At 46.4% G+C, this 18,765-nt stretch overlaps 1 protein-coding gene and 1 long non-coding RNA gene across 4 annotated transcripts in view; one reads left to right on the forward strand and one right to left on the reverse strand.

The window, feature by feature from the left end:
• The window catches only part of elk4 (ETS transcription factor ELK4), a 56,471-nt gene extending 50,571 nt beyond the window's left edge, over nt 1–5,900 (reverse strand). The window contains exons 1-2 of one of the 3 annotated variants that reach the window (XM_041195934.1): nt 5,856–5,900; nt 5,091–5,156 (exon numbers count right to left, since the gene is read on the reverse strand). The gene's annotated coding sequence lies outside the window, so the exon portion shown is untranslated. Of the gene's footprint in view, nt 1–5,090; nt 5,728–5,855 lie in introns of those variants that run through there. The other 2 variants (XM_041195933.1, XR_005944036.1) reach the window with 2 other exon arrangements.
• Nucleotides 656–17,585, forward strand: LOC121282289. The gene is made up of 3 exons (XR_005944037.1): nt 656–712; nt 14,046–14,134; nt 17,561–17,585. It is a non-coding gene; the product is annotated as an uncharacterized LOC121282289 (long non-coding RNA).
• The last annotated feature ends 1,180 nt before the right edge of the window (nt 17,586–18,765 follow it).

Genomic DNA, 18,765 nt, shown 5'->3' on the forward strand with positions numbered 1-18,765 from the left:
AGTGCAGCAGTCCCTCAGTACTGCTTTCCAGCCATCCCCAGGTACCCCTCTCCAGCAATATCAGGGCCATAATTCCATGTGGGTCATGTCTCAGTGGGTTCAAATGCCACTTCAGAGACCTTGGATTCAAAATCCACACTGGTACTGAGGGACTGCTACACTGTTCCTTAACCAGCATCACAAAAACATAATACCTTATTGCTTTTTTTTTTGTGAAATCTTGCTGTGCATAAATCAAATTCCTGCATTACACAGTGATGACAATTCAAAGTCACTTCATTGGCTGTTAAGTGCTTTGTGACCTCCTGAGATTGTGAAAAGAGGGATATGAGTCAGAAAAAAGTCAGTATGCAGGTACAGCAAGTAATTAAGGTGGCCAATGAAATGCTATCCTTTGTTACATGAGGGATTGCACATAAAAGTAAGGATGTTATTCTTCAGTTATACGGGGCATTAGTGAGACTGCACCTCCAATACTGTGTGCAGTTTTGGTTTCCTTATTTAAGGAAGGATGTAAATGCATTGGAGGTGATTCAGAGGAGGTTTACTAGATTGGTACCTGGAAAGAGTGGGTCGTCTTATGAGGAAAGATTGGGCGGACTGGGCTTGTTACCGCTGGAGTTTGGAAGAGTGAGGGGTGATTTGATCGAAGTATATAAGATCCTGAACAGCCTTGACAAGGTGGATGTCAAAAGGACGTTTCCTTTCATGGGTGAGTCCAGAACGAGGGGTCACTGTTTAAAATTAGGGGTCACCCTCTTAGGACGGAGATAAGGAGAATTTTTTCTCAGAGGGTTGTGCGACTTTGGAACTCTCTGCCTCAGAAGGCAGTGGAGGCGGGGTCATTGAATATTTTTAAGGCAGAGGTAAATAGGTTCTCATTAGGCAAGGGAATCAAAGGTTAGCGGGTGTAGATGGGAATGTGGAAATCGAAACACAAGATCAGACATAATCTTATTGAATGGCAGAGCAGGCTTGCAGGGCCGAATGGTCTACTCCTGTTCCTGTTTCTTATGTTCTTATAAATGTAATATTGCACTCAGTTCTGTACTGTGGGGAGGTCTTGGTGAGAAACAGATTAATCAGAATGATGCTGGGACTTTAAATTATGAGAATAGATTAGATAAACTTGGATTGTATCCCATCAAGGTTAGAAGGTTGAGGGATGATCTAAGGGAGCTGTTTAAAATGATAACAGGATTCACTAGGGTAGATGCAGAGAAACCATTTCCTCTGGTGGGGAACGCAGAACAGTGGGGTACTATCTTCAGATTAGAGATAAGCCATTCTGGAGTGAAATCAGGAAGCATAGTTCACCCAAAGGGTAAAGGAAACTGAAACTCTCACCACCAAAAGGCTGTTGAGACTGGGGGTTAATTGAAAATTTCAAGACTGAGATTGCTCGACGTGTGTTAGGTAAGAGTATTAAGAAAGGACTCAGACAGGTATTATGTGTATCATGGAAGGCGAAGTAGACAAACGGCCAAGCGGACAAATGAGTGGGTGCTTGAGCAAGCTGGTGTTGAGAAGAACTTGCTTGAGGCACTGATATGAAGGTAGCTCACATATTTTGGACATGTGATGTGAACAGGAGGGGAGTGTTCGGAAAAAAGAGGTGATGCAAGGCAAACCGCCTGGAAAACAGGCACAAGGAAGACCCAAGACAGCGTGGATGGATAATATCAGAACGTGGACTGGCCTCTCTATGGGACAGGCAGTAAGGGCAGCAGAGAATTGGGAATCGGTGGAGAAGGATTGTTCATAGTGCAGCCAACCCTTGGAACGAGGACAGAAAGACAGATTAAGAAATAAAAACAAAAAACTGCGGATGCTGGAAATCCAAAACAAAAACAGAAATACCTGGAAAAACTCGGCAGGTCTGGTAGCATCGGCGGAGAGGAACACAATTAAGGTTTCGAGTCCTCATGACCCATTCTGTCGAAGGGTCATGAGGACTCGAAACGTCAACTTTGTTCTTCTCCGCCGATGCTGCCAGACCTGCTGAGCTTTTCCAGGTATTTCTGTTTTTGTGACAGATTAAGAAATATAGAGCAAAGGTGGATAGGTAGAGTTGAGTTACAGATCAACCATAATCTAATTGAATGGCCAAGAAGGATAATTGAATCGCGTTATCCTGTTCCTATACAGTTCCCTGCTATTTACCTATTTTTCTTTATTCTTGGCCTCATGCTTTCACAAGGAGAAAATTGACTTGCTCACAAATAAATATTGACAAATCTTTGTTTGTGATAATTAACACTGTTGAAGCGCACTTCTCTAATGCTTTGACTTAAGCCCTGAACCATTTATATTTAACTCTTCCTTTAAGACAACAACAGAGGAATGACAGACAGACGGGTTAAACTGACACAAAAACAGAATTACCTGGAAAAACTCAGCAGGTCTGGCAGCATCGGCGGAGAAGAAAAGAGTTGACGTTTCGAGTCCTCATGACCCTTCAATAGAACTAGGTGAATCCAAGGAAGGGGTGAAATATAAGCTGGTTTAAGGTGTGTGTGTTGGGGGGTGGGGGGGGTGCGGGTTTGGTGGGGGGAGAGAAATGGAGGGGGATGGTGTGGTTGTAGGGACAAGCAAGCAGTGATAGAAGCAGATCATCAAAAGATGTCACAGACAACAGAACAAAAGAACACATAGGTGTTGAAGTTGGTGATATTATCTAAACAAATGTGCCATTTTAACACTCCAGCCTGCTCTCTTGCCCACATGTCTGTCCTTGGCTTGCTGCATTGTTCCAGTGAAGCCCAACGCAAACTGGAGGAACAGCACCTCATCTTCCGACTAGGCACTTTACAGCCTTCCGGACTGAATATTGAATTCAACAACTTTAGGTCTTGAACTCCCTCCTCCATCCCCACGCCCTTTCTGTTTCTTCCCCCTTCCTTTTGTTTTTTCCAATAAATTATATAGATTTTTCTTTTCCCACCTATTTCCATTATTTTTAAATATTTTTAAATCTTTTATGCTCCCCCCACCCCCACTAGAGCTATACCTTAATTCCCCAACCATCCATTCTTAATTAGCACATTCGTTTAGATAATATCACCAAATTCAACACCTATGTGTTCTTTTGTTTTGTTGTCTGTGACATCTTTTGATGATCTGCTTCTATCATTGTTTGCTTGTCCCTACAACCACACCACCCCCCTCCACTTCTCTCCCCCCACCCAACCACCCCCACACACCTTAAATCAGCTTATATTTCACCCCTTCCTTGGATTCACCTAGTTCTATTGGAGGGTCATGAGGACTCAAAACGTCAACTCTTTTCTTCTCCGCCGATGCTGCCAGACCTGCTGAGTTTTTCCAGGTCATTCTGTTTTTGTTTTGGATTTCCAGCATCCGCAGTTTTTTGTTTTTATCTCTGGGTTAAACTGACAACTACTCACGGGGCATAATCAGTTAACTAATCCTTTGAGTGAGGACCTCCTATTGTATCCAGTGAGCGCCCTTGGCAGTGTTACCCACGACACCTGCAAACCCACCCACTCTTAACGACAGCTCCGACTTCGTTGTCACTGCTGTATAAATAACACAATGTTATTACTGTTAAAAATAATGAGTGTGTGGGAGTGATTATAGTGAAGATAATCCAGCCCCCAGATTTGCTCTCACTGTTTTCTGACAAGATTACTTTGTAACTGCTTCCCAGCCACGCCATTGTTATCATTATCATTCCCTTGTGTGCTCCTCCTCCTCCTCGTTGTACCTGGTGGGTCCCTGCCTTGACTCCATTTCAGGGCACTGGGACACCAATGTGCCCAGCTGAGCTGAATGTTACCACCAACACGATAATAGCTCCAGAAGTGTATTTTAACAATAAGTACAACTCAAAAAGAAAACTCTTCAAATGGCCCCAGACCTCCTCAAGCCTCTGTTACATGCTCCCCTACAACTCTGCTGTGTTGTGTTCCCCCAAACATTCTAGAGGTGAGGGTGAGTGCCAACAGGTTATTTGCCTGTCCACTTTAGCTCAATTGGTAGCACTCTCACCTCAGTCATGAAGTTCTGGGTTCAAGTCCCACTCCAGAACTTTGAACACAAAAATCAAGGCTGATAGTTCAATGCAGCACTGAGGGAGTTCTGCACTGTCAAGGATGTCGCCTTTCAGACAAAAATGTTAAACCGAGGCCCCGTCTTCCTGCCCTCTCATGGCACTATTTTGTGGTGTCCTAACCAATATTTCTCCCTCATCAATATCACAAGAACGGATTATCTGGCCATGATCAGGTTGCTGTCTGTGGGAGTTTGCTGTGTGCAAAATGAACTGCTGGAATTCCTACATTACAACAGTGACTACATATCAAATTATTTAACTGGCTGTAAAATGCTTTGAAACATCGGGCGGTGGTGAAAGGTGCTATATAAATGCAAGTTGTTTTTCTCCTATTCGACCGAGTGTGGAAGAGGCATTAGATCTAAAAACCCACATCTACTCTCATCCCAGTTCTCTCCACACACACCCACTTCCCAGCAGCATAAGCGATCAGCAGCGGGAATCCTGGTTCATGCCAATCCCTAGCCCAAGGCCAATAAAGTCAACTGTAAACACCCACAAATGTTGGCCGAGTTCGTGATCCGTTCCTTAAAAGAGGAAACAAATCCCCTTTCTCCACAGCTTGGGGGTGGGGGAAGAGAGCTGGAGAAAAAAATAACCAGGAAGCGATAAGATTAAATGTAAAGCTAAATAACTTCAGATTCAACCCCAGGCCTTTAGAAGGCCCAGAGAGAGTTTACATAAGGGAGAGACACAGTCTCTTCACTTAAGAGCAACTCGTCTCTTTAAGCATTTATCTGTAATGCCGTTATTAATCTCCAGCATCATCCGCTGATTTTATATCCTTTTTTTGCTTGTTTTCTAGCAGTCATTTGCCAAACCCTTTTAATTAACTCCCCACTTCACCACACACAAGTCGACAGCTGGACTCGATTTCGCTACATCCGCTAGCTCGATACATTGTAACCCAGTGATTTCACCTCAAAACAAAATCTCGATACCAATTAACCAAGAACAAAAGGAAATGAAACAGTGTTGCAAGACAACGATTAAAAACAGATACAAATACACTCACCCCCAACTCCAGCGAGCCTTGTCTCTCTCTGCAAATTCCAGGATCGGCAGTTCCAGGGTGATCATGCTATTAATATTAAAATCAAATCAAAACAATTTTGTTCACAATCACAGAACTCCTCCGGTCGCTTTACTGGAGCTTGGGGGACTGGAGAGGAAGGAGGGAGGGAGAGAGTAGGTGAGCGCTGCATTTCCTCTCTGTCTTGTGAGCCAGGAGCTGCTCCGCTCGGGTCTCCCGCACGTCTCCACCGATCAGTTTCATGTCTGTCGATTTCCTTCCCCCCCACCCCTCTACCCTTTTTAATTTCACGGGTGTTTCCTATCACTTGGGGGATTTCCTCCAGCTGGGAAAAGGGGTGTGTGTGGTTCCCTCAGCTCGCGTCTTGTCCTGGGGGTTTGTGTGTGTATGTGTGTGATCAGACTTTCTCACCGCAGATTTTCTGTCACCCCTCCCCGCTCCGCCTTCACTGATCTCCGCCTCACACCAACCTCCCCACCAGCAGCAGCCCCCGGAGGGATAAAAAAGCTTCACAGCCCCTGACTCCCCCTCCTTCGCTCATAATCGCCTCCTTGTGTTGTTCCCCCCTCTCGATTTCTGTCTCTATCTTCCCCACTTCGCCCGTCTGTCTCCCGATCGATTTCCTTTCAGTTTCTGGGAGCTGTCAGCCTATCTGCGGGTATCCGCGCCGTCCTAGAGAGAGACACGTGTTCTACTCCAGATTTTGATGCAAGAACAGGTTAGGAATAAATTCGCGGTGCTATTTACCGAGCTAAAGCCTAAAGCACTGGCGAGACATTCCTCTGTCGTCTAAACTGAGGCGTTACACTACAGAACAAGACCTGGGGTTCTTCTGCCCAGGGAGTAAACGCGGGGCGGGGGTGGCGGGGAACCTACTAGAGGTCTTTAAAATTATGAAGGGGTTTGATTGAAGAGAATTGGATAAGTATTTGAAGAGAAAAAATATTGAGCTATGGGGGGAAAGCAGACAAGCGGGATTAATAGTACGGCTAGACCAAAGAGTCCGCACATGCATGATGGGCTGAATGGCCTCCTGTCCTTTTCTTATTCGTTCTTGGGATGTGACTGTCCCTGGCAAGGCCAGTATATATTGCCTTTGAGAAGGTGGTGGGGAGCTGCCGCCTTGAACCGCTGCAGTCAGTGTAGTGTGGGTACACCCACAGTGCTGTTAGGGAAGGAGTTCCAGGATTTTGACCCAGCGACAGTGAAGGAACGGCGATATATTTCCAAGTCAGGGTGGTGAGTGGCTTGGAGGGGAACTTCCAGGCGGCGCTGTTCCCGTGCGTCTGCTGCCCTTGTCCTTCTAGATGGTAGCGGCCTGGGGTTTTGAAGGTGCTGTCAAAGGAGCCTTGGTGAGTGGCTGCATTGCATCTTGTAGATGGTGCACTCTGCTGCTACTGTGCATCGGTGGTGGAGGGAGTGAAAGTTTAAGATCGTGGATACAATGCCGATCAAGTGGGCTGCCCTGTCCTGGACGGTGTCGAGTCTTGTGGGAGCTGCACTCATCCAGGCAAGTGGGGAGAATTCCATCACACTCCTGACTTGTGCCTTGTAGATGGTGGACAGGCTTTGGGGAGTCAGGAGGTGAGTTACTTGTTGCAGAATTCCCAGCTTCTGACCTGCTGTTGTAGCAAAAGTATATGGCTGGTCCAGTTCAGTTTCTGGTCTATGGTAATGCCCAGGATGTTGATAGTGGAGGTTTCAGCGATGATAATGCCATTGTTTACCCATGCTCTCCCATGCAAGGTTCAGGTGAATTATGTGGGTGTACTTATGAAGAAGCTAGACAAATATATAATGGAGAAAGGAATAGAAGGCTATATTAATAGTGTTAGATCAAGCAAACTGGAACATAAACACCAGCATGGACTAGTTGGACTGAATGGCCCATTTCTGTGCTGTACATTTTATGTAATTCTAAGTAAATTAACGAGTAGAGAGAACTGTCAAACCAACCTGTTAAGCTTTGGAATGCTAATATAGAATAACAGTGCTACAACACTCAGAAGGAGGATTTGTGGCTATCGTGTTTGTACATACTTTCTGCAAGAGCTACCCATTTATTAAAAATACTTGCATTTACATAGCACCTTTAATGTAGGGAGATAGAGGGCAACCAACAGATGTCATAAACATACATTTTCTGAAGGCTTTTGATTAAATCTTCCACAGGAGATCATTAGTATGAATTTGGAGATAATCTAGTAACGGGGCCAGGACATTGGCTGGGAAGTGGCAGAGCATTTAGAGAAGGGAGTCTGTTTGAGATCAGTTTTCTGGGAATGTATCTGTGGTTTTCTCTGTCCCTCTTTTTCAGTATCAGCCACGGGTAGTAATTTTGCTCATGAGGCAGAAGGTTGTGCATCCAAGTCCCACTCCAGGAGTTGAGCATGAGAATTAAGGTCGACACTTCAGTACTGCAGGGATGCTGCACAGTTGGAGGTGCTGTCTTTTGGATTAGATGTTAAACCAAGCCTTCTCTGCCTCAGGTGGATGTAAAAGATCCATTGGCACTGTTTGATGAAGAGCTGGGTTGTCCTGGTCAATATTTAGCACTCAACTTCCTACACTGCAACAGTGGCTACGCTTAAAAAATACTTTATTGGTTGTAAAGTGTGCTGGGATGTCCTGAGGCCATGAGAGGCACTATATAGGTGCATGTCTTCCTTACCTCCTTTATCCCACTGGTTGATGGTTTAACAATACCAACCACCACTTTCTTAGGGCAACTCGGGGTGGGCAGTTAACGCTGGCCTTGCCAAACGTACCTACATCCTGAGAATGAAATTTAAAGAACCTTAATGCAGTGAATGGCCTCCAGTTTTCATGCCTCAATCCTGATTTTAAAAACCAGCAGTTCCAAGAATGAAGCCCCTGTGAAAAATCCCTCAGAATGACAAGACTGCCCTTTAAAGGATTATTTTCCAATCCTTCTGTTCGTGAGAATCATACCAGTAAAGGCTGCATGAGCATTGGTAATGTTGGAACTGTACTGCTAGTAGTTATGTGGATGATTGTTCTACTAGTATCATTTATGCATGTGTTAAATGTAATAGCAATGGCTGTGTGATTGATGATTATGCTAGTTTTGCTTATGCTAGTAATAATTATACCATTAATGGCTATGTGGATGATGGTTATGTGGGCCATGATTAGGCCAGTGGTGACTGTGTTATTAATAGCTACATGAGTGAATATGATGTTAGTGATGGTTACTGGTGTATGTGATTGTTGCTGTTCGTGTTGTTGTCTCCTTAGATACCACATCTGTTGTATAGCCTAATCAATCCCTATTGGTTCAGGCTGATCTCATGGGAGAAAATTAATTGCTGGGGAATATAAAGAGACACTCTCATACAGGACTAGAATGTCTATTGCACTCGGGATATTACCAATGAATATGCATTATGTTTTGGATTCAAAATTAAGATTTCATCTCACGTTGAACATCATGAGACATGCTTTCTAAGTTAATTTCTCATTTCCTGTGCCTCCTACTCCACCTGCATTTTCCTCCAGAAGCAGAGGCCTTTTTCTTCCAACCCTACTCCTCCTTGTATCAACCAAATCATTTCCGCCATAACAGTGATCTCACAGCCCCATGGGAGGAACACCTTCCACCATTGTCACTTGGGTGGCAAGTTACCTTGGTGAAATCAGGAAGCGTTTTTCACAAAAAGGGCACCTGGAAATTTGCTTAAATCGACCATGCAAAATCACCTTCCAATTCGCTATCAACCTGTTTCACGCTATTGGCATCAACTAATTTCACCCTTGAGAATTTTTAGGATAGGAAAAGCCCATTTTTTTTTTGTTATTCATTCTCAGGGTGTGGTCTTCACTAGCAAAGCCAGCACTTAGTGCCCTTCCTCTAGTTACCCTGAGACTGCAATTCTTTGTAGCAGTTTGATACAATGGAATGGCTCACCAGGCAGAGGAGATTTACCAGGATGCTGCTTGAGCTGGAGGGTCTGAGCTATGAGGAAAGACTGGATAGGCTGGGGTTGTTTACCTTGGAGCAGCGAAGGTTGAGAGGGGACCTGATAGAGGTGTATAAGACTATGAGGGGCATGGATAGGATGGATAGGAAGGCACATTTTCTATTAGTGGAGGGGTCAATAGCCAGGGGTCATAGATTTAACGTCAGAGGTAGAAGGCTAAGAGGGAAGTTGAGGAGAAATTGTTTCACCCAGAGGGTGGTGGGAGTCTGGAACTCACTGCCTGAAAGGGTGGTTGAATCAGAAACTCTCACAACATTTAAATAGCATTTAGATATTTACTTGCATTGCCATAGCCTCCAGGGCTATGGGCCAAGCGTTGGAAAATGGGATTAGTGTAGTCAGGTCTTTGTTGACTGGTACGGACATGAAGGGCCAAATGGCCTCCTTCTGTGCTGTAGAAGTCTATGAGTCTATGAGCCATTTCGGAGGGCAGCTAAAAAGCAACCACACCAGTGTGGGACAGGAGTCACATATGGATCAGAGTGGCTACGGACAACAAGATTCCTTCTGACGGGCGTTAGTAAACCAGCTGGGCTTTAACAATATTTTTATTGATAGCAGCCTGATATTTCCAATGTTTACTTAGATTGAATTTGAATTCTTAAGCTGCTGCAATGGTATTTGAACTCATATTCTCTAGATTATTAGTCTAGGCCCCAAGGCCTGACATCCCTGTCTTTAACAATTATGACCTTTATGGTCACTGAATCCCTTTTACCTCATGAGATAAATTATGAAACCTGAAATGAAAGCACAATCAACAAAAATACCTAACCACATCTTGTCAAGGAACAAATTAAGAAAAGTACTTCTGTTCTGATCTTTAAGACGATGATCTCAACTTCAATTGGGACTCAAGTTTGTTTCACTCTAAATAATGTAGCTAATTCTGTTGAAATTATCCCTCAGCAGCTTGAACTTCTGTATCCCACAAAGCAAGGAAATATGAACATTTAAAAATTGTTACAATCATGTGTAGTATAGGATGGTTAGTTGCAAAGGAAAGCTCTCTCTGCACTTCCCCACCACTGCCCCCCCCCCCCACCCCCCCCCCCCACCCCCCGAACCCCCCTACTCCCCCCAACCTTGCTTTACCTGCGCTCTGACCCTCAGGGAGACCAGGGCAACATTCTTCCACTTCCTTCATCAATTATTCTTTGGCTTTGTGCAGAGAAACTCTAAATCGAGTGCCAAATTAGGCAGGGTTTTGTGGCTGCTGGGAAATGAGTTATAACTACCATCGGTCCATGTACAATAGGGCGCTGCAAACATGAGCTCCATATGTTTCTTAAGAATGCTTCTTTCCATGGCTATATAATCTCAGTGCTCTTACATAGTGATGTGTAAAGGGGCCAGCCGTCTCCGCTTCAGTAAACTTTAATGGATAAGCCAATTCTTGCAAACGTGTATTGATTTGGAGGCTTAATTTTGAGGCTGGGCCAACTGAGATGCCTTGACTGACATCAGCGCATATTTTCCACATCCTTCTGTCGGAAGCACTGTAAATTAAGCAATAAAGAGTGAATGCAAGAGATTGAGAGCAGAATGCAAGAGGAACTCCTTCATACACCTAGAACTGTGAGAATAGAGGATTCTCTTCCAGGGTTACCCGTTGAAGCAGAAACCATGTCAACATTCAAGATTAGATTCCATAGGTGAACGAAGTAAAAAAGGGATAAAGGAATATGGGCAAAGGGTGGTTAAATGTGATTAAAACTGTTTGTTCCCATGGAATAAAAGGGACAGTAGCAACATGGATACAAAATTGGCCGAGTAATAGGAAGCACAGAGTAATGGTTAATGGATATTTTTCAGGCTGGAAATAATTTTGTAGTAGAGTTCCCCTGGGGAATACCAACGTATTGGGACCCTTACTTTTCTTGAGATATATATACATATATTAATGATCTAGATCTTGGTGTGCAGGAGACAATTCCAAAGTTTGCAGATAATTTGAAACTTGGAAGCATTATAAACTGAGGAGGACAGTATAGAACTTCTAAAGGACATAGACAAGTTGGTGGAGTGGGCAGATAGGTGGCAGATGAAGTTCAATGCAAAGAACTGTGAGGTGATGTACTTTTCAAGGAAGAACATGGACACACAATATAAAATGGGGGTACAACTCTTAAGGGAGTGCAGGTGTATAGGTGCATAGATCATTGAAGGTGACAGAACAGGTGGAGAAAGCAGTTAATAAAGCCTACAGTATCTTGGGCTTATTAATAGGGGCATAGAGTACAAGAGCAGGGAGATTATACTAAGCTTATGTAACACACTAGTTAGACCTCAGCTGGAGTATTGTACACAGTTCTGGGCGCCACATTATAGGAAGGATGTGAACACCACTGGAGAGAGTGCAGAAGAGGTTTACAAGAAAGGTTCCAGGGATGAGAAACTTCAGTTATGAAGATAGGTTGAAGAGGTTAGGACTGTTTTCCTTGGACAGGAGAAGGCTAAGAGGAGATTTGATAGAGATGTTCAAAACCATGAGGGGGCTGGACAGAGTAGGTAGGGAGAAACTGTTTCCACTCGTAAAAGGATCAAGAACAAGAGGGCGCAGATTTAAAGTGATTGCAAAAGAAGCAAATGCGATGTGAAAAAAACTTCTTACACAGCGAGTGGTTGGGGTCTGGAATGCACCGCCTGGAAGTGTGGTGGAGGCAGGTGCAATCGAGACATTCAAGAGAGCATTGGATGATTATTTGAATAGAAACAATGTGCAAGGGTACAGGGAAAAAGGCAGAAAAATGGCATTAAGTCATGCTCATTCGGAGAGCTGGTGCAGACATGATGGGCTGAATGGCCTCCTCCTGTGCCATAACAATCTGTGATTCTGGGAGTAAATCTTAACGGGACAGGTAGGCCACATGCTCTATTACAGTTTTGTAACTTCTATGTACTTCTACTCAAATAAAGATTTCCACCACCCTTTGAGTGAAGAAGTGCTTCCTGAAATCACCCCCGAATGGCCTTGCTCTAATTTTAAAGTTATGACCCCTTTTTTGGGGCTCCCCCAACACAGCAAATACTTCCTCTGCATCTACCCAATCAAATCCTACAGTCATCTTGAACACCCCAGATGGATCACCCACTTAATTTCCCATACTTGAGGGAATACATGCAGAGTCTACGCAACCTGTCCGCATCACATAACCCTGTTGGCCCTGGTATCATTCTGATGAATCTGCGCTGTACCCCAGCAAATGCCAACACATCCTCCCTGACGTGCAGTGCATAGAACTGAGCACGGTTACTCCAGATGGGGTAGACCAGCAGCATTTCGGGCTTCAGGTTCAGAAAACATTAAAGCCAACCATCTAGGGAATAAGGACATGAAGGAAACTAATGGGGTGCTAAGGTTTATGGCAAGGGGCATAGAATACAAGAGTCAGGTTGCAGAGGACCTTGTGGCAGTTTTGGACTCCATGCTATTGGAAGGACATTGAGGCAATAGAGAGAATGCAGCACAGGTTAACCAGGATGCTGAAGCAAAATACCATGGGTGCTGGAAATCTGAAATAAGAACAAAAAAAAAAGCTGGAAAATCTCAGCAGGTCAGGCAGCATCTGTGGAGAGTTAACATTTCGCGTCGATGACCTGTCATCAGAACTGAAGAAAGAACACAAGAAATAAGAGCAGGAGTAGACCATACAGCCCATCGAGCCTGCTCCTCCATTCAATGTGATCCTGGCTGATCTTGGGCTTCAACTCCATTTTCCCGCCCTCTCCCCTTTTCCCTTAATTCCCTGAGAGACCAAAAACCTGTCTATCGTGCCCTTAAATGTATTCAACGATGGAGCATCCACAACCTTCTGGGGTAGAGAATTCCAAAGATTCACAACCCTTTGGGGGAGGTAATTTCTCCTCATCTCAGTCCTAAATGATTGACTTCTCACCCTGAGACTGTACCCCTCCATGTTTTAGATTCCCCAGCCAACGGAAACAGTGTGTCTACTCTATGAAGCCCTTTCAGAACTTTGTAGGTTTCAAATGAGATCACCTCTCATTTTTTCAAATTCCAGAGAGTATAAACCCAATTTACTCAGCCTTTCATCATAGTCCCTCATCCCAGGGACCAATTTAGTGAATCTTCACGGGACCGCCTCCAATGCAAGTATATCGTTCTTTAAACGTGGTCTACATAGAGGAGAAATAGAATAAAAGTAAGAGAAAGAAACAAACTCGTATAATGCCTTTCATGAAGTCCCAAATTTCCTTACAGCCAATTAAGTCCTTTTAAAGTGTGTTCACTGTTGTAATGTAGGAAATGCAGCAGTCAATGTGCACAGGAATGTGATAATGTCCATATAGTCTGTTTGTGTTTTATTCACTGAGGGATAACTATTAGCCAGGACCCAGGGAGAACTCCCCTGGCTCCACTTGGAAATAATGTCATGGGATCTTTCATATCCACCTGAGAGGGCAGACGTGGCCTCAGTTTAACATCTCATCTGAAAGACGGCACCTCTGACAGTGCAGCAATCCCTTAGTACTGCACTTGGAGTGTTAGCCCAGACTCTAATGCTCAAATCTCATGAATGAATCTTACACCCTCAAGCCAACTGGAGAGCCAGAGAAACTTTTTTTTGAAACAGACGATTGTGACTCTGTTGAATATATTACTAAAGTTGATGATTGAGGCAGCGAACATGTCAACATTTAAGGATAGATTAGTTAGGAAGTTGAAGTAAAGGGGAGTAAAGGAACATTGGAACAGAGTAGGTAATTGGGATTTAGGATGCTGCTCGTGTGGAGAGTAAACACTAACCCGACAAACTGAGTCCAAACTGCCTCTTTCTGTAATTCTCATGTAATTTTATAACCACCATCTGAACCTGAGATGGGATTATAGCCTTGAAATCTCTCAGAAGCATCTGTTAGGGCTTATATTCTTTGCAGCTGTACTGTGGTTTCATCCTGTTTTCTGTTCAAGGATGGGTCTGCCAAGCATCGGTGGCTGGAAGCCTTGAAGTACAATGATTGATGTTGTGAGCACACAGTAATTAATGACAGTGATGTAAGGTAAGTGATCAGCCACAGTTGATTTCCTGGAATAGCACAGCTAGTGCACAGGCTCGTCCACAAGTAGTGAATCCGTTTCTGCATGCAGCAAGACCTGGACAACATTCAGGCTTCGGCTGATGAGCGGCGAGAAACACTTGCACCACACAAGTGTCAGGTAATGACCAATTCCATTGAGAGCCAGAACAAAATCCTATGGCATCTGCCTCACCATATCCCCCCTCATCAACATTTTGACTGGGGGTGGGGGAGGATGGGGGTGGTGGTCACCATGAACCAGAAACTCAAAATGATTGAGCCGCATAAATATTCTGGCTACATAAGCAGATCAGAGGCTGGATATTCAAGCTGGACATCTTCAAGAAAGGTGACAAGTCCGACTGCGGTCACTATACAGGGATCTCCCTGCTGTCGGCCACAGGGAAGGTCATTGCAGGAATCCTCCTCAATTGCCTTCTCCCTGTGGCTGAAGAGCTCCTCCCAGAGTTGCAATGCAGATTCCGCCCACTAAGGGGCACAATGGACATGATCTTCACCGTGCAGCAACTACAAGAGAAATACAGGGAACAACACCAGCCCTTGTACATGGCCTTCTTTGACCTCGCAAAAGCCTTCGACACTGTCAACTGTGAAGGATTGTGGAGCATCCTCCCCCGTCTCGGCTGATGCCAAACGTCTGTCATCATCCTCCGCCTGCTCCACGATGACATGCAAGCTGTGATCCTGACCAATGAATCCACCACAGGCCCGATCCATGTTCGGATCAGGGTCAAGCAAGACTGTGTCATCGTACTGATGCTCTTCTCGATCTTCCTTGCTGCAATGCTCCATCTCACCCTCAGCAAGCTCCCCACTGGAGTTGTGCTAAACTACAGGACAAACGGGAACCTGTTCAACCTCCACTGCCTGTTGTCCCATCCTCTGTCATTGAATTCCAGAATGCAGATGATGCTTGCGTCTGTGCACACTCAGAGGCCAAGCTCCAAGCCATCATCAACAGTTTCACTCGTACGAGAGTATGGGCCAGACGCTAAACATCCGTAAGACAAAGATCCTCTACCAACCTGCCCCCTCCACACCGCACTACCCCCTGGTTATCAAAATCCACGATAAGGCCTTGGACAATGTGGACCACTGTCTATATCTTGGGAGCCGCCTGTCAACAAGGGCAGATACCAATGACGAGGTTCGACACCGCCTTCAGTGTGTCAGTGCAGCCTTCAGCCGCCTGAGGAAGAGAGCGTTTGAAGACCAGGACCTCAAACCCAGCACCAAGCTCATGGTCTACAGAGCAGTAGTGATACCCGCCCTCCTATATGGCTCAGAGACATGGACTGAGTACAGCAGGCACCTCAAAGCTCTGAAGAAGTACCACCAGCGCTGCATCTGCAAGATCCTGCAAATCCATTGGCAGGATAGACACACCAGCATCAGTGTTCTCAATCAGGCAACATCCCCAGCATCGAGGTGTTGACCACACTCGATCAGCTCTGCTGGGCGACCACATTGGCCGCTTGCCTGACACGAGCACTCTGCTCAGAGCTTCTACATGGCAAGCGAGCCCCAGGAGGACAGATGAAACACTTCAAGGACACCCTCAAAGCCTCCTTGAAAAAGTGCAACATCCCCACCAACACCTGGGAAACCCTGGCCCAAGACCACCCGAAGTAGAGGGAAAGTATCCGGGAAGGAGTTGAACACCTCGAGTCTCATCGCCAAGGGCTAGCTGAAGACAAGTGTCAACAGTGAAAGGAACATGTGGCAACCCAGGCACCCAACCCACCCGTTTCCCCTACCACCGTCTGCCCCACCTGCGACAGAGACTGTAGTTCATGCATTGAAATCTTCAGCCACCCGAGAACTGATTTTTAGTGTGGAAGGAAGTCATCCTTGACCCCGAGGGACTGCCTAAGAGAAGAAGAGAGAGATTCTGTGGTGAGTAGCTCAGCTACTGACTGGCCATAGCCTGTTCACCATCTACCAGGCACAAGTCAAGGAGTGTGATGGAATACTCTCCACTTGCCTGGATGAATGCAGCTCCAACACTCCAGAAGCTCGACACCATCCGGGACAAGGCAGCCCATTTGATTGTCACCCCATCCACCACCCTAACATGCACTCCCTCCATCACTGATGCACAGTGACAGCAGTGTGTAGTGTAGCATCTACAAGATGCAGTGCAGCAACTTGGAATGCCAAGCCTTCTTCAACAGCACTTCCCAAACACGAACTCTACCGCCTAGAAGAACAAGGGCAGCAGATGCAAGGGAACAGCACCACCCAATGCATGTTACTCTCCAATCACACATCCTTCTGACTTGGAAGTGCATCACTGTCCCTTCACTGTTACTGGGTCAAAATCCTGGAGCTCTCTCCCTAACATCACTGTGGGTATACCTACACCACATGCACTGCAAAGGCTCAAGAAGGCAGCTCACCACCACCTTCTCAAGGGCAGTTAGAGATAGACAACAAATGTTGGCCTAGTCAAGGACACTTATGTCCCATTAATGATTAAATTAAAAAAAAAACACCTTCTGTGGCAAAGTCCAAAGCTAGGCAAGGAGCAACATTGGGTGATGTGGGCAGGCAGATGGATTTGGAACAACATTGTTCTGAGGGATTTCTGTGTCGTGTGGCTTTGTCTCTCTGTAAACTTCCCAGCCCTAAGTGCCTTTGAAATCACTGTACTCTCAAATTCTGGCCTCTTGTGCATCCTGATTTTAACAGTTCCACTGTTGGTGGCCTTGCCTTCAGCTGATGAGTCACTAAGGTCTGGAATTCACTCCTTAAAGCTGTCTGCTTCTTCATCTCTCTCTCCTCCTTTAAGACACCCTTTAAACCTTACCGGCTTGATCAGGGTTTTGGCCGTGCACCTGTCCTAATGGTTCTTGGTGCTAAATTTTGATTGATTTTGCTCATGTGAAGTGTTTAACCGTGTTAGAGGTGCTATATGAATGCAAGCTGTTGTTGGTGATACAAATAAAACCCCTAAATATTAAACAGCTCAATGTCATGAGACAAAGACCCAAGTGGGAAAATGAACATTCATCTTAGGAGCCATGTTTTTAGCGCTCAGTTTGCCTCAGCGATGAGCTTGATACACTGAAGGAGACCGAGACTGGCTGGACAATGGTAGCCATCAATTAAGGTTGCCAACCCTGGCTGGGTGTATTGCTGGAGTTTTCATCATGTGATCTCCTTCCTCCATCCACCCTGCCACCCCCAACATCCCCCCCCCACCGCCTCCCCCCCCCCAAGAGTTGTTTCATTGAATGTCCGACATGTCCGTCACTGCGCCCATCTTTGTTGACCAGCTGGATGATTCTTGACCACCAGTCGAATAACCCAACTTTTCATTGTCAGGACTCGGAGTTTGGACGTATCAGGAAAAATTGAACTTTTGGGTTTTTTTTCCTCCAGAAGGCGGTGGAGTGACCTGGTGGAGGAGGAGTGACCTGGCGGAGGAGGAGTGACCTGGCGGAGGAGGAGTGACCTGGCGGAGGAGTAACCTGGCTGAGGAGGAGTGACCTGGTGGAGGAGGAGTGACCTGGCGGAGGAGTGACCTGGCGGAGGAGTGACCTGGTGGAGGAGGAGTGACCTGGAGGAGGAGTGACCTGGCAGAGGAGTGACCTGGCGGAGGAGTGACTTGGCGGAGGAGTGACCTGGCGGAGGAGGAGTGACCTGGTGGAGGAGTGACCTGGAGGAGGAGGAGTGACCAGGCGGAGGAGGAGTGACTTGGCGGAGGAGGAGTGACCTAGCGGAGGAGTGACCTGGCGGAGGAGGAGTAACCTGGCGGAGGAGGAGTGACCTGGCGGAGGAGTGACCTGGCGGAGGAGGAGTGACCTGGAGGAGGAGGAGTGACCTGGCAGAGGAGGAGTGACCTGGAGGAGGAGGAGTGACCTGGCGGAGGCCTTCAAGGCCTGAATTTTTCATCCGTCGGGCGCACGCGATCGGCGGGTCCAGGAACGGACGGGAAATGGGCCTCCGGCCGCTAATGGCCCTGAACGCGATTCCAACATTGGCCGGCCAATTAGCGGCCAGCCAGCGTGAAACACGCGCTTAATGCCCAGTGCTGCCGGGGTGGGGGGGGTGGGTACGGGGAGAAGGCGGGGGCCGACCTAACTCGAGGGTGGGGGAGGGGTGGTGAGCACTTCTAGTGAGCTCCCTGAAGGCAGACAGCAGCCCCTCCCCCCAGGGGAGCCGCAGACCCCCACAGACTAAAGGAAACGACAAAAAAATGCTGCAAAATGTATGTCCACGCAGCACGACCGAGCACCCGATAGCAAACCTCATAAAATAAAACCAGGCTCCAGGTATCTCTTTTTATTTTATATCCCCACCCCCCACCCCCCCAACCCTCCCAACCCCACGGAGATTTCCCTGGATCGAGGTCGGAGCAAATAAAAATGCGAATGCCGCCTGGGAGAACTGCAAACGCGGCCGGGACACGTGAGATCGCTGTTCATCGCATCGTTAACAGGCTGAATCGCCCGCTTAATCATCGGCGGGCGCGCCCTTCCCAACTGGTGTCCACCCCCACCGAGCGAAACATCGGGCAAGCGCCCGACGACGTCTCTCTCACTGTTTCACATCCATGTAGGCCGGGCACACGACCACCCACGGGGCGT

This window comes from Carcharodon carcharias, chromosome 9 (assembly GCF_017639515.1).
Source record: "Carcharodon carcharias isolate sCarCar2 chromosome 9, sCarCar2.pri, whole genome shotgun sequence".
Lineage (NCBI taxonomy): Eukaryota > Metazoa > Chordata > Chondrichthyes > Lamniformes > Lamnidae > Carcharodon > Carcharodon carcharias.